This window comes from Bufo bufo, chromosome 3, assembly GCF_905171765.1.
Source record: "Bufo bufo chromosome 3, aBufBuf1.1, whole genome shotgun sequence".
Taxonomy (NCBI): Eukaryota; Metazoa; Chordata; class Amphibia; order Anura; family Bufonidae; genus Bufo; species Bufo bufo.
Genome location: NC_053391.1, coordinates 105,416,126 through 105,431,220, shown reverse-complemented (window position 1 = coordinate 105,431,220; position 15,095 = coordinate 105,416,126). Strand labels below are relative to the sequence as shown.

Genomic DNA, 15,095 nt, shown 5'->3' with positions numbered 1-15,095 from the left:
TCATTAATTTTCAGACCCTTTGATATTCCATTTGTAACTTGCTCCTAGTTTCAGACTCTTCTCATGTAGATATGTTCATTCCAGTAATATGTTGGATAGGATGTGAGTTCTGTGTGTGTCCAGGATGCTGCTGCCTTTACTAGCTCATGTACACAGCTTCATTCCTAGACTGATTTCTCTTTCTACATTCCTTCTACAGGAATGTTTTCTCCCTTGAGCTAACAGACACTGATGCTGAGCATTGTGGGAGTAGCACCCCACCCCCAAGCATTAATTTTTATGGGAGTTCCAAGAACAGCAGAGCAAGTGTGCATTCTGGGAGTTGTAGTTTCATACCAGCTGAAGTGCCTGAGCTTGCTGTCCCCTGTTCTATGAAGGCTACTTTTTCTGTGAGGCAGTCTTAAAGGGAACCTGTCACCTGGATTTTGGGAATAGAGCTGAGGACATGGGTTACTAGATGGCCGCTAGCACATCCACAATACACAGTCCCCAAAGCTCTGTGTGCTTTTATTGTGTCAAAAAAACGATTTGATAGATAAGCAAATTAACCTGAGTCCTGTCCCTGAGATGAGTCCAGCGTGAAGGAGCCCAGCACCGCCCTGCATCCTCCAAATCTCCTCCTTGCTCCTCGACAACACAAAGCTAGAGCGCCGTAATCTCGCGATGCGCGAGCTAGCGCATGTGCAGTTCGTTCCCTGAGGCTGATGCCAGCACAGGGAAGGAACACGATGCCGACACTGCGCATGCGCTAGCTCTCGCATCGCAAGACTACGGCGCTCTAGCTTCCCAGCTCTATTCTCAAAATCCAGGTGACAGGTTCACTTTAATAAAAGTGGTCACAGGGGGCATGTTATTGCTTTTATTGAAGGGTTCTCTACTCCACATTCGGTAGAGTTGCGCGAGCATCAAGCATTGTTGAGATGTCCTAGATATCTTCTAAGGAAAACAAATACCAAATACTTTTAGTTGCGTTACTTTCCATGATACTTGGCTCTCTAGCTAGGGTTAAAAAGGATATTTTACAGGGGTTGGTCACTGCACAACCCTTTTAAGTACTTACCTGGTAGGTCCCGCATCGCCTCTCGGTTCTCCTGGCTGGGCGCGATTTTACCCGGCTTCACAACATGTTGACAACACGTGACATGGAACTGGCCTCATCGGTGTACTGTTTTTCTTAAAAATTGATCATGCATAAATTTCATATTCATGAAAAAAACTAACAATGCTTGGCATTTACATGCTGGTAAAAGATTTCAAGTGAAGACATTTAGGATAGCGATACCAATGAGATACCTCTTGGATGAATGCTCATTTGCCTGACAGCTATATCGCCCAACCTCCCTCCACCTCATGCACATTCTTGCATATGTTGTCAATGTGGAGAGGAGGGTAAGCTTCTGCCAGACTCTTCTTACCTCTATAAGAACAAAAGGATCGGCCATGTTGCAATCCAACAGCCTGATTCTTCTCTCCCCTGGCATCTGCAGTTGGGGGGATAGTCTGGAGGCTTCCATGCACATTAGATGATTGGCTGGCCCTGCCAAGATTGTTGGGCTTGCTCAATACATGTCTAATCTGTATGGCCAGCTTGATTTACACAGCATGGCACCACCTGGTGTTTAGAGTGTATAGCGGTGTGCATGCCCTCCTAAGGAGCTGAGGGCTGTTGAACACACATGCTCGGTCACTCTCTGCCAAGTGTCTGCATAGTGATCCTCTTCAGTATCATGGCAGTATAGCTGAGAAGATATCTTCTGCAATGGAAGTAAGGAAGGACTCTATTGCCAGCTGCCAGAGGGGGAAGGAGACTGATTTGCGAAAACCTTTATTTTTTATTTTTAGGAAGATTGCAAGTTACTTTGAAACGCTATTAACTGTCTTGGAGGACTTTTGGTATGAAAATTATTTGTGGGATCACCCCAAACTGTGGACTTGACCTTTTAGAGCGTAAACCTAAGCCTAATTCTCTAATACTGTCTCTAAAAATATAAAAATAGTAGTAAAGAGTGTTTGTATTATTGTTTCTATCCCAATGGGACATGCATTACTGACACGAAGAATAATTATAGTAAAGTACTATTCCTGGTTTTACAACTTTGAAAACACAAGGTCATCTTCCAACCACAAGCTCTCAGAACGTTCCAGGAAACGAAAATGATCAAAGGAGGTTTTTGTCTGGTTCTGCGGAAACAAAAATGCATATTTATCCCTCATGAGCTGGGGCTGATGCCCTGTTCTGCAAGCATATTATTACGGTATTATCCTGGGCTGACGTACTGCTAATCTTGCTTCTTCTATCATGTGCAAATATATATATGTAGGAGTCCTATCTGTACATAGGAGCGAGAGCTCAAGCTTCCCACTCACAGCCCCATCCTGTCCTATAGCTGCAGTGCGGACTCCGCAGCCTTGAGGGGGATGGGGAGATCTTCTTTTTTTTTTTTTCTGTCTTTCTTTTTATAGTTTCCTATTTTTGTCCTTTTTCTCTTGCTGAAGCTCATGCTTAGGTAAATGTATATATGCTGGAGTGCATGTCTCAGCAGTAGAAGCTGACTGTAGTTTACTGTATGACATCCCTGATTTCTATTGGAGAATAACTCGAAAGTAAAGGTGGTTATCCCTCGAAAAGTAGGATAGGTGTTAAATATCGCACCTGGGGGGAGGTGTTTCGACTGCTGGGACTTCAAGCGAATCTGAGGACCACCGGTCCTGAGTCCCCTCTCTGATTGGAGTGGTAGTGTGTACATTGTTCTACTGCTCCATTCAGACCCATACAACTGAATAGAGCATGTGCACTACCACTTCATTTAGAAAGGGAAAACCTGGATTGCTGGTGGTCCTACTCCCTCAAGATCCGATATTTAAAGGGGTTGTCCCATTCCTTTTAGCATAATTATAAAAGTACCCTATGTGTTATTTTCAATATGTCCTCCTTCTCTCCTTATTCCTAATTCTTCTTTCCCTTTTTGTTTATTGCTTGTTGTCAAGTGGCAGACCTTGCGCAATGTCTTCCGTTCCTTGATTTGGCCTATGGTGGCCCGGACCACGGAAGCGGACGTGCGCGCCATTTCCCATCCTGGCCAACTTGGAGCAAGTTAGCTTGGCCGGTTGTGAAGACCCTGTAGGAGCCCCATGCTCGTGACCCCTATAATAGTAACAGCTAGTAGATGCATCGGGAGTGCGCCTGTACAGGCAAGCACTGCAATGTCATCAACGATGTACCACTTGCCTGTACTATCAATCAAATTTGTCTGTAACCATCCCCAGAAGATTTAGGGAGCGGGGGGGCTGCGGTGGAGAAAGGTTAGTGAACAGCGCAGATGGGACAACCCCTTTAACGCCTATCCTTTGGCTAGGCAAGAAATACTTTTCGTGGGATGACCCCTTTTATAGGGGTTGTCACATCAGACATTGGTGACATATCGCTGGAATGTGCCACCAATGTCAGATAGGTGCGGGTCCCACATCTGGGATCAGCTCCTATCTATAGACTGGGGCCCCCCGAAGTGAAGAAGCACACACCACACATGAGTGGCGTGTTCTCCATTCATTTCTATGGGAGGTCAGACTATAATCGAGCAAGTGGGCTTGGCTATTTTCAGAGGCCACCGCTCTATTCACTTCTATGGGACTGACGCAGATAGCAAAGCGAGCCCTTGGGTATTTTCGGAACTTCACCTAGAAATAAATGGAAGGCAGCTGTTCGCTTTGGTGGCCCCATTCTGCAGATAGTTTGTACGCCAGTTTTCTGGCATAGAAAAGTCACAGATTTTGCCTCAAGTGCCATTTTGCACTAAAATGTGTGACTTTTTGCCATTTTACACCACTCTACTTTTAAAAAGTGAGTTAAAAGTGGGCATGGTAAGGCTACTTTCACACCTGCGTTAGGTGCGGATCCGTCTGGTATCTGCACAGACGGATCCGCACCTATAATGCAAACGCTTAGATCCGTTCAGAACGGATCCGTTTGCATTACCATGAACCAAAATTTTTTTTTTTTTTTGTTCATGATAATGCAAACGGATTCGTTTTGACTTTACATTGAAAGTCAATGGGAGACGGATCCGTTTGAAAATTGAGCCATATAGTGTCAAATTCAAACGGATCCGTCCCCATTGACTTACATTGTAAGTCTGGACGGATCCGTTTGCCTCCGCACGGCCAGGCGGACACCCGAACGCTGCAAGCTGCGTTCGGGTGTCCGCTTGCTAAGCGGAGAATAAACGGTGCCAGACTGATGCATTCGTTCGGGGCCGCTCGTGGGAGCCTTCATACGGAACTCACAAGCGGAGCCCCGAACGCTAGTGTGAAAGTAGCCTTAGATGATTGGTTTCATGCCAGATTTATCAATATGTAAGAAAAGTGAAGGAGCAAAGTTCGGGTTATCGAAGAATCCAGTTATGGATTCCGCTAGCACAGACCATAACGGAATTCAGAATCCATAAGGGAATTCTTCAATAACCCGAACTTTGAACGCTGAACTTAAAACACAAGTTCGCTCAACACTACTAGGCAGCATTGTTTGGGGGTACAGCGTCAAGGAGCGGTCTACTATTACTTTTTTTTTTTGCTATAAGTTGCTATTTTACTATAAATCCGTTATGTTTCTTACATATCATCGTTAAACGCAGTGCCCCCTTTCTTACCTCTTACACCCCCCTTCTTTGGCTGTGGCCACTTATAACCATTGCAGATGTAGCTCAGCTTATACATATACTGCCTCCCCACTTTGTACGGAGCATTGCTGGTGGATGAAATGGCCATGTGAAAAGGTCCTGTGACCCGAACTCTGTTCCTTATAAAGGGAGCCATGTACTGATTCTAGTACAATGGACAACCCCTTAAAGGGGTTTAGGGATCGACCGATTATCGGTTTTACCGATATTATCGGCCGATATTCAGGATTTTGAACGTTATCGGTATCGGCATCTATTTTGCCGATATACCGATAACGTATTGGGAACACAGAACGCGCTGCTCTCAGCGCTCTCCGTGTTCCCTCCGCAGCACAGGGGAGAAGGAAGCAGTGTCTCCTCCCCCTGTGCTGCCGCTGCCGCCAATGAGAGGAGAGAAGACAAGAGGAGGGGAGGGGCTGTGGCCGCTGCGCCACCAATGATGTTAACTTACTCATTCATTAAAATTGAACAGGAGGTGGGAGCTGGCTGCAGAATCACATAGCCGGCTCCCGACCTCTATGAGCGGTAGCTGCCATCTGTGGTAGTAAACCCCTCAGGTGCCGCGGATCGCAGCTACCGCTCATAGAGGTCGGGAGCCGGCTATGTGATTCTGCAGCCAGCTCCCGCCTCCTGTATATGAATAAATGAGAGATTTATGTTCATTGGTGGCGCAGTGCGCCCCCCCCCCCCCACCCAAGCTCCCCCAGTTTTAATCATTGGTGGCAGTGGCCACAGGGTCCTCTCTCCCCTCCTCCTCCCATTGGAGCCCCAGCAGTGTAAGCCTGGGGCTCCAATCAGTTACCATGGCAGCCAGGACGCTACTGATCCCTCGCTGCCATGGTAAGCTCCACGCTGCTATGTGCACAAAGCACAGAGCAGCAGGGACAGTGTGAGCTCCTGTTCACCCTGATAGAGATCTATCAGGGTGAATAGGACAAGGGTTCTAGTCCCTAAGGGGGCTAAAAGTTTGTAAAAAAAAAAAACCACCAAAATATTACCGTAAGTATAAATAAAAAAGAAAGATTTACAAAAAAAAAATAAACTACACTAACAATAAAAAAAATAATTTTTTTCAAAAATGAAATTTCACAGAATATCGGTATAAATTATCGTCTATCGGCCTTAAAGTTCACAAATTATCGGTATCTGCCCTAAAAAATCAATATCGGTCGATCCCTAAAGGGGTTATCCTATGACTAATGTAAAAAATGTATATGAGACATCATATAGTACATGACAATCTCTTTCTAACAAAGCTAGAACCAGCCCTGTACCTCACATGGATCCAGAGATCTCCACATTCATTGCTCTGCTAGATTTATATCAAGCTGACAGCTCAAGGGGAGTGACTTTTCTGCTGCAGCTCAGGGGGCGTGTTCATGCTCTGCCTATCACAGCTCAGGAGGAAGGTGAAGGATGAAACTCAGCATGTGCGGCCATCTGTGAGCAGGACAAACAAATAAGAGAATGAACAAACAGCAGGTGGCGCTATACAGATAGATTTTTATTGAATAACTCAGTGGCTATGTTAAATTTTTACTTACATGCAATTACAAAAGGATTCAGATCCAGGTGCTGGTTTGAAAACTGTAGAATATTTTTCGTGGGACAACCCCTCTAAAGATTAACTATAGTTTTTTGTTTTTCCCCTCAGATAGACTGTGTCAGTGCATAGTTACAACTTAGGCCTCTTTCACACTTGCGTTGTTGGGATCCGGCATGCACTTCCGTTGCCGGAGGTGCCCGCCGGATCCGGAAAAACGCAATTGTACTGAAAGCATTTGAAGACGGAACCGTCTTCCAAATGCTTTCAGTTTTACTATGGCACCCAGGACGCTATTAAAGTCCTGGTTGCCATAGTAGGAGCGGGGGAGCGGTATACTTACAGTCCGTGCGGCTCCCGGGGCGCTCCAGAATGACGTCAGAGCGCCCCATGCGCATGGATGACGTGACCCATGCGATCACGTGATCCATGCGTTTGGGGCGCCCTGACGTCACTCTGGAGCGCCCCGGGAGCCGCACGGACGGTAAGTATGCTGCTCCCCCGCTCCCCGCTACACTTTACCATGGCTGCCAGGACTTTAGCGTCCCGGCAGCCATGGTAACCATTCAGAAAAAGCTAAATGTCGGCTCCGGCAATGTGCCGAAACGACGTTTAGCTTAAGGCCGGATCCGGATCAATGCCTTCCAATGGGCATTAATTCCGGATCCGGCCTTGCGGCAAGTGTTCCGGATTTTTGGCCGGAGCAAAAAGCGCAGCATGATGCGGTATTTTCTCCGGCCAACAAACGTTCCGTTCCGGAACTGAAGACATCCTGATGCATCCTGAACGGATTTCTCTCCATTCAGAATGCATTAGGATAATCCTGATCAGGATTCTTCCGGCATAGAGCCCCGACGACGGAACTCTATGCCGGAAGACAATAACGCAGGTGTGAAAGAGCCCTTACTAATATACTTCATTCACCGGTTCTGTTCTTTTCCCTGGATAAATTCTGTCCGAAGATCCTCTGTTGTAGCCCCTAAACCGGTCATCGACTGCATGTTGCCACCTGAATTTTGTCTCCGTCTCCACGGGCTCTGTAGACTATTTTTAAACTAGTGTAAGCGGCTCTAGCCTGGAGCGCTCGTCCCCGCTGTGGTCACACGGTGTACCGGCGCCGTTATGGAACTCTTTTACAGCTGCAGTTGCAGTTTAAACAGCGCGGGTACAATAATATAGGTGATAAATATCTATTGAGGTAATATCCCTTTAACAGAACATTTCCAGTTCCTTTTTCTACCATTCCATTATTTAGAACTGATTTAGAACTGAAAGAACTCTTGTAGCTAAGTAGTCCGTGCCCCAAGAAATTTGGTACTGTTTGCGTTGTCTTCTACTGATGTATCTAGGATCTAGATAAGGCATCCTCAAACTGTGGCCCTCCAGCTGTTGCAAAACTACAACTCCCAGCATGCCCGAACAACCTACAGGTATCCGCCTACAGCAGGGCATTGTGGGAGTTGTAGTTTTACAACAGCGGGAGGGCTGCAGTTTGAGGATGCCTTATCTAGAGGATCCTACTACAGCCCATTTACTTGTATTTCTCCTTTTGTACTGGTATTTTGTGTTTAATTGTGTAAAATGTTACTGTATTTTTATTTTTTTTCTTCCAATACTATGGGTTAGCAATTTAATTTATTCTCAGTAGAGATTTCATTGCTGTAGTATTTGTACCTCATGAGGTCATTATTTAGTAGGCCACAGTCTTGCTTGAATATTAACCCACCTAGTAATTGTTTAACCACAGGTCACACATCAGTTTGTGTTCTCTTTTACTATAATTATCCTGTTCTTGGGGTGCCGTAACCACTTGGAGTTCGAACATGACTACTTTATTATGTATAGGTCAAGGGTGCTCACGTAATTTTTGACAAGGTCCACATAGGTACTTCTGCCGTCGGGTAAAGGTGAGATCCACAATAAAAGGTAAAGAGGATACCACCAGTGGTGCATAGCATTTGGGGGCAAGTTGGTATTTTATTTTTATTTTTTTTACAATAAATTATGCCTTTAATCCCACCCAATCCCCTTTGTGCCGCCACACAGTAGAGATGCTCCCTTTGTGGCCCAATGCAATAAGAATGTCCCCTTAGTGCCACCTACAATAGTGATGCCCCTTAGTGTCCCTCCAGACTGTAATCATGCCATTTACTGCCCCTGAGATAGTATGATGCCCCTTTATTGCCCCCAACAGGGTATGATAGTGCCCCCCCTCGCAGCATAATGCCCCTAAGTGCCCCCTCACTCAATGGCACCCCCTTACAGTGAAGCTCCCTTAAATGTCCTGCTCACTGAGTGATGCCCCCTTAAGAGGCCCCAACTCAGTTGTCGCCTTAAGGGGCTCCACACAGTGACACCCCCTAAGTTCCCCCCACACAGAGTAATGCCCTGTAAGTAGTACCAACACAGTATGATGCCCTCTTAAATGCCCCCATCCCCCACACACACATTGATGCCCTTCACACCACATACATTGCAGAATGCTAGACCGTTAAGTGCCCCCTTTAAAATGCTCACCTAACATTGTCTCTGCGTCTTGAGGATTCGGACAATGGTCCGCCTGTTAAGTACCCCTGGTATAGGTTGTGACGGCAGAAGGTCTCGCAGGCATGTACTTACCAAGGAAATTAGCTTATGTATGCCTTTAAAGGGAATCTGTCACCAGTTTTATGCTGACCTATGGACAGCAGAAACAGGTGCGCAATTCTCTTTAAGGGTTAAATAAAGTTGAGACTTCCTAAGGGTCTATTGACACGTCCGCAAAATGGGCCCGCATTCGTTCGTCAATTTTGCGGAACAGGTGCGGACCCATTCATTTTCAATGTAGCTGGAATGTGCTGTCCGCATTTGCGGTTCCACACTTCCGGAGCCGCACTTCAGTTCCGCAAAAAAATAGAACATGTCCTATTCTTGTCCACAATTGCGGACAAGAAAAGGCATTTTCTATGAGAGTGCCGGCGATGTGCGGTCCGCAAAATGCGGATCCGCAAAACACATATGGACGTGTGAATGGACCCTTATAGGTGTTCCACAGATCATATCCATCCCTTCTACGGGACCTTCACACTTCTTCCTAAGACCTTCTGGGTTAAAGGGGTTGTCCAGCCTAAAATCAAACTACCACAATGGTAGTACCCTGTGGCAGAGTATAAAAAAACTGAACAAAAAATACCGGTCTACAGTCCCGCTGCACTGTTCCTGGTTGCTTCCAGTCCCTCGGTGGTCACATGTGCTGGAACGGCACATCACATAATTTTAATATTTCTCTATTGATTTTGAAGGAGACAGATAAACGGGGACATATTTGCCACCATTTTGTTACTACCCATTTATGTTTTTTGGTTAATGGTTTTGTGTTTCTCTCTCTCCTTTCTTTCTTTCTTTTATTTATTTATATATATATATATATATATCACACACGCACACACGCACACACACACACCCACATATATATTTTATTTTGTTTTTTGTGTGTCCGTCCTAGGGCCTTCATCTTGTCTACCCTAGAAATAGCTTGTAATCTTAACAGTCCAGCTCTCAGGATTTGTTAGTTAGGGAATGAAGCACTTAATTTAATGCTCAATAAGAGGAATTAATTCTGGCCACAAAGGAAATACTTTGTCCTTTTGGATTTGTGACCTGAAGGCGACGCAGCTGTGTGAAGAGTTGGCTGCCTAAGCAACGCTCCCTCTATCGCATTAGCGACACATTAAGGCTTAAGGCATTAGCAGACGGCGTGGCACAGCTTGGTATGGAAATCTGTAAATGTGGTGCTTTATTACTCTTTCCGTACTGGATGACATGGTGGGTAGGAGCAACTTTATATACAGTAACCCCCTACTTTACAGGGGCACACGTATTAGCTTATGTCATTGGGGGTGTCACAAACTGATTAAAAACCCCTTTCTAGAGATCTGCTGTCACCACTAGAGGGTGCTTGTGCGCTAATTGCATACTGTAGTTATACCTTGAGGCGATTTAAAGCTCTGAATTAATACAGAATTTCACCGTTCTCTCCTTTTAAAGGGGTTATCCCATGATTAAAGGGGTATTCTGGTTGTTACAAGTTATAACCTTTCCACAGGATAGGGGATAACTATTAGATTGGTTGGGGCCCTACCGCAGGGACCCCCACAGATCATGAGAACGGGGGGCCCGTACCACCTGTAGCACCTTGAAAAGAACGGAGCGCGAGTTCACACATGCATGCGGCCTCTTCATTTCTATGGGAGTTCCGGAGATGGCCAAGTACAGCGCTCAGCTATCTCCAGAACACCCATAGAAATGAATGGAGCAGCTGCGAGCATGTGCGACTGGCTTCTCCGTTCTTTTCAGGGGGTACATGGCCCCCATTCTTGTAATCGGGGGGGGGGGTCTCAGTTGTAGGACCCCTACTGATCTAATAGTTATCCCCTATCCTGTGGATAGGGGATAACCTGTAACAACCAGAATACCCCTTTAACGTAAAGTGTTTCCGGCAGGAACTGGTTAGTATGAGATGCATCTGAACAAGCCATGTCTTTCTATGGTGGGTCTGGTGAGTAATCGCGTCTTGTGTTTCTGGAGAAGTCTGGTGAGTAAGCGCCCCAGACACGCTGATGCCGCTGGAGGAGACAAGCACAAGGGGAAAATGCCTCCTAATTAAAATCGAGGAGACAGAACAAGAGTCATGATGTTTACTAAAAATAGAAGACCCCCAATGAACCGCCATGTGCTCGAGGCGCTAATGTCGTGTGTGCAAAGCCAGCCCCCGCCATTGTCTGCAGTGGAACCTGACTTTGCTCCACTCTCATAGACTTCAATATGCTTATGCACGGCAATAATATACAATAAAGTGACGTGTGGGGGGGCATGAGTGAGTAAGGGGTGTGACCCCCAAAATGTGACGTGGTGTTGGATAAAAGAAGCTCATGTCCTCATGTTGATTATAGGTCTGTGTGCCGATTTTGTATATGACGATTGCAATAAAAAGAATGAAGGCACTTTATGTGCTGGGTGGACCGTGAGCAATTATTATGAACTCACTTGGATATTAACGGCTTGCATAAGCATATTGAACTCGTACACATCTCAGCAATGGAGGAGGGGGTCATATCAGATGGAACTGGGCCCTTGGCAGCACAGTTTATGATCTAGGTGCAGGTAATGCCATAGAAGGGAACCTGTCATCAACTTTATGCTGCCCATACTAACAGCAGCATGAAATAGAGACAGGTGGGTTGATTTCAGCGATCTGTCATTTAAAAGTAAGTCTACTTTCACACTGGCGTTTTGGCTTTCCGGATCCGTTCAGGGCTCTCACAAGCGGTCCAAAACGGATCAGTTTTGCCCTAATGCATTCTGAATGGAAAAGGATCCGCTCAGAATGCATCAGTTCAGTCTCCATTCCGCTTTGAAGGCGGACACCAAAACGCTGCTTGCAGCGTTGTGGTGTCCGTCTGATGAAACTGAGCCAAACGGATCCGTCCTGGCACACAATGTAAGTCAATGGGGACGGATCCGTTTTTACTGACACAATCTGGAACAATAGAAAACGGATCCGTCCTCCATTGACTTTCAATGGTGTTCAAGAAGGATCCGTCTCGGCTATGTTAAAGATAATACAAACGGATCCGTTCTGAACAGATGCAGACAGTTGTATTATCGGAACGGATCCGTCCATGACAGATCTGCACAAAACGCGAGTGTGAAAGTAGCCTAAGTGGTTGCCGAGAACCAACATCACAATCATTGCAGACTGGGCCTGGAAAAGAGTCACGACCACCTGAGAAGAGTCCTGGTTATTCATGAATCCCTGCTCTCCTGCCCACCTGCTGATGACTGACAGTCTTCTACCTAGTTTTCTCCCTTTGTCTCTAGGAGAGAACTTCCAATCATCAGCAGATGGTCGAGGAGAGCAGGAGATTAGGAATAACCAGGACTCTTCTCAGGTAGATGTGACTCTTCTCAAGGCCTGGGCTGCAATGATTATGCTGCTGATTCTCGGCAACCACTTACTTTTAGCTCCTGAGTGACACACCGCTGAGATCAGCATTTCTGTCACTATTTTAGCTGCCCTCAGTGAGATCAGCATAACGTTGATGACAGGTTCCCTTTAATCAGAGCATTAGGTGGGGAGCAAGAAGAGCCACCCTGCATTTATAGATTAGCTGTCTAGTAGAGACTGTATGTACTATAGTACGATCTATGTATACATTTATTGTGCTGCTCCTTACCTGTGATACATGTACTACTCTTGCTGTGCTGCGTGTACTGTACTGCTTTCTTCGTGTACTACATGTACTGTACCCTCTATCTGTACTATATGTACTTTACTGTTTTCTACCTGTACTGTAGTCTGCCAGTGCTACATGTACTGTACTGCTCTCTACCTGTACTAAATGTACTGTACTCTGCTACATGTACTTGTACTCTGCCACTGCTACATGTACTGTACTGCTCTCCTCCTGTACTACTTGTACTGTACCCTCTACCTGTACTGTAGTCTGCCAGTGCTACATGTACTGTACTGCTCTCCTCCTGTGCTACATGTACTAAATGTACTGTACTCTGCTACATGTACTGTACTGCTCCCCTCCTGTACTACATGTACTTTACTGCTCCCCTTTTGTACTACATGTACTGCTCCCCTTTTGTACTACATGTACTGCTCCCCTCCTGTACTACATGTACTGCTCCCCTCCTGTACTTCATGTACTGCTCCCCTCCTGTACTACATGTACTGCTCCCCTCCTGTACTACATGTACCGTACTGCTCCCCTCCTGTACTACATGTACCGTACTGCTCCCCTCCTGTACTACATGTACTGTACTGCTCTCCTCCTGTACTACATGTACTGATCTCTACCTGTGCTGCATATTCTGTACTGCTTATACTTCATTTACCAGACTGCTCTCCACCTGAGGTTCATGTACTGTACCGTAGTGTACTACCTGTACTAAATGTTCTATAGTGCTCTGTTCCTGTGCTACCTCTACTGTACTGCTGTCTGCTTGTACTGTTCTGCTCTCTACCTGAGCCACATATATTGTACAATACTATTCTCTGCCTGTGTAATGATAAGTCAGGCGTATAGTACTGACAATTCCCCCGTCAGCATTTTAAACATTCCATCACTTCACTTTATGCTGCTAAATTATTAAATCAGGTTTCATTAAAGGGGTTGTCCAGTTTTTTGGGTTTTTTTTATATTCCCCGGCCCTGCCACCTTTACCTGTGGAGGAATCCATGCTCATCTGCTCCCCTCCGTTCCGGGCTCCCAGGCTCTCTTCGCTGGTCTGTCAACATCTGCAAGGATGGGGTCATGTACCATGCTGCAACCAGTGACTGACCTCAGTAGTGATGTGTTCCCAAGCGGCATGTCACTGCTGGGTCACGTGCCATTTGGGGACACGTCACCGCTGAGCCATTCATTGGCACAATGACCCTGTCTCTGTGGAAATTGACAGACAGCCATCGGGAGGCCAGTGAAGACAGCCATCGGGAGGCCAGTGAAGACAGCCATCGGGAGGCCAGTGAAGACAGCCATCGGGAGGCCAGTGAAGACAGCCATCGGGAGGCCAGTGAAGACAGCCATCGGGAGGCCAGTGAAGACAGCCATCGGGAGGCCAGTGAAGACAGCCATCGGGAGGCCAGTGAAGACAGCCATCGGGAGGCAAGGCATCCAGAACAGAGCGGTGGGTGGCAGATGTGTATGGATTTCTTCATAGATACAGTTGGATTGCGGGGAGGGTGTTGGACTCCCAATATTAACACCCATATAAAAGATTAAAATAATGGCAACCTTTATTTGACTGGTCACAATAACAGAGGAAATGTGTCACCAAAAATGTTATCTGCCAGCTAAAACCAGATGGTAACACACATTCTTTTTTTCTAATCTGTTTTTATTATCTGATTGCAGATTTGTTTTATTTATTTTTTCTGAACATGATTATGGGGGCGGCCATCTTGCCTGAGCTGTTCTTAACAGCTTTTAGAGATATGCTTTACAGCAGCCATTATGGTCCATAGACACAATGGTCAGCAGGGGACCTCATTGACTTCTATGGGAGAGTTTTCTAGGCATGCTCTGTGACCTGTGCAGAGGTCAGGAGGGAGTAGGCAAGCTGTAATATCACCTATTGTAAATGGTGGAGCCTGTCTTATTTATACACAGAGGTGATAGCATTACAGGCAGGATTCGAATGACAGATAAACAGATAACTGCAGTAAAGTGATCTGTACAGACCAAGTGGCGCCAATTATTAGTGGCCGGTGTGTGAACTGCAGGGTTTTATGGTTTTTGTTTAAATGTACGGTAGATATTGACATGGAAAATTAAAAATAACATTTAATGTTTAACATATCTTTAACACTTTCATGACCGGGCCCAATAAAGGCCTGAATGTCCAGGCAACTTTTAGTGATTTTGTGTACGTGGTAGTTTAGTGACCGTAGCTGTTTTTTTTTGTATTTGTTTGACTGCCAAAATAATTTTAGCCTTTTTTTTTTTTTTTTTTTTGGTTTTACTTGACACGTAGGACTTTTTATTAGAGTTTTTATTTTATTTTTTTAGGTTTTAATTTGGAGGAAAACTGCAAATTCTTATTAAAAAGTACTTTTTGTTTTAATTATAGCTTTTTATTTCTTAAATATTAAAACTGACACAAAAATTTATTTTTGCAATGGGTTCCCTATTTTGTGACTATCGTTATATAACATGCAGGGCTGTGGAGTCGGAGTCGAGGAGTCGGAGGCAATTTTGGGTACCTGGAGTCGGAGTCGGCAAAAAATGAACCGACTCCGACGACTCCTAGATTTAAATTGGAATAAAATAAAAAAAAAGCAAGTTTAAATGTCCCAATTCACAAAACGTTATAATTAATTACCGTAT

At 45.4% G+C, this 15,095-nt stretch overlaps 1 protein-coding gene across 2 annotated transcripts in view; it reads left to right on the top strand.

Annotated features, from left to right (window-relative positions):
- GIT1 (GIT ArfGAP 1) overlaps positions 1-15,095 on the top strand; it is a 139,395-nt gene that overhangs the window by 11,009 nt on the left and 113,291 nt on the right. The window lies entirely within an intron of this gene.